The 1,495-nt window shown below is 35.0% G+C and overlaps 1 pseudogene; it reads left to right on the top strand.

Annotated features, from left to right (window-relative positions):
• The window catches only part of LOC110035923, a 20,954-nt pseudogene extending 20,216 nt beyond the window's left edge, over window positions 1-738 (top strand).
• Window positions 739-1,495: the final 757 nt, after the last annotated feature.

Genomic DNA, 1,495 nt, shown 5'->3' with positions numbered 1-1,495 from the left:
TCCTCGTTTAATTCAGGTGGCTCGAAACTTATTTAGGTGGACCAAAGAAATGTCTTATGCTGATTATTACGAGAGAGCCCTTACAAATGGTGTGCTGGGAATTCAAAGGGGGAGAGAACCTGGGGTTATGATTTACATGCTTCCACAAGGACCTGGACATTCGAAAGCAAAGAGTTATCATGGATGGGGAACACAGTTTAATTCATTTTGGTGTTGTTATGGGACAGGTTGTTTCATTTTGCTGCTTATCTTCTATTATTTGCATTCTATCTAGTAAAAGTGACAAAAAAGCATCTTGACTGTTTGCATGGCGCTATTAGTCTAAAAATCTATAAAATTTTCAAATTAGTCGCCGGGCTCTATAAATTGGGGTTGAAATAGTTTTCCGTGGAGATTATTTCAGCTCATATTAAAAGTGTTTTGGGACTAAATTGACAAGTTATAAGCACTTGGATTAAATTGACCCCGCGCAAAGAATTAGGGGACTATTTTGACATTTTTCTCATATTCTATTATGTTTTTTTCTTGTTCGTTTTATACCCTATTTTTCTACTGATTTTGTACTCGATCATCTGCAGTTCCATTGGGTGTTGTGTTATGTCTAAAGCCCCAGCATTTCTTAAAAGGATTTAAAATCAATCATTCTTCATTTGGGTGTTGAGTGAGGTCTAAAGCCTCTCATTGTGTTGAAATTCAGAATAATGCGGAATACAGAATAATTTCATTAATATGAAAGGGGGTATAAATAACACTTACATGAATCCTATTAGAGAAAAGATAATTAAAAGAAAATGATATGAAAGGAAAGATATATCACTTAATATCTTCAATAATCAATTCATATTAATTATTAAGAGATATAAGAACTATCATAAAATAAGAAAATAAATAATTCCTAATCTGAGGAAATAAATATAAAATAGGAAAGGAAATATTTCTTTAATTTAATAAAATAATTTATTCCTCATAACTTCTCACAGGAATAAATTATTTCCTAGTATAACTCCTAAAACTCCCCCTCAAGTTGAAACATGGTTGAAAATCACGTTTAACTTGAATTTGGATACATCAAACAATGGGTGAGGAAGATCCTGTGAAGTAGAACTTGAAATCTTCATCATGTCTGCAGTTGTCTTTGGCTGCATTTTCTACAGTGTTTGTTTAGGTAGGCAAAAGACTCCTATAGGTAATGTTGCGGGGGAGTTTGCAGGTAAGTAGACAGTAGTGGTTGTAGTTTCTGCAGTGTCTGTAGGCAGACAGAAAAATCCTACTTGTACTGCTGCAGGGAATTTGTTGGGAAGTAGACAACTTTAATTGTCTTTGACTGCAGTTTCTGCAGTGTTTGTAGGTGGATTGAAAGCTCCTACAGACAATGATGCAGAGGAGTTTGCACGGAAGTAGACAACCGTGATTGTCTTTTGAATGCAGTTTCTGCAGTGCCTGTAGGTAGACGAAAAACTCTTACAGGTAAACTTGTAGGGGAGTTTGTAGGGAA

This window comes from Phalaenopsis equestris, unplaced genomic scaffold (assembly GCF_001263595.1).
Source record: "Phalaenopsis equestris unplaced genomic scaffold, ASM126359v1 Scaffold200734, whole genome shotgun sequence".
Classification (NCBI taxonomy): Eukaryota; Viridiplantae; Streptophyta; class Magnoliopsida; order Asparagales; family Orchidaceae; genus Phalaenopsis; species Phalaenopsis equestris.
Note: the sequence above shows the minus strand (reverse complement) of the source record. Positions and strands in the feature narration are given on the sequence as shown.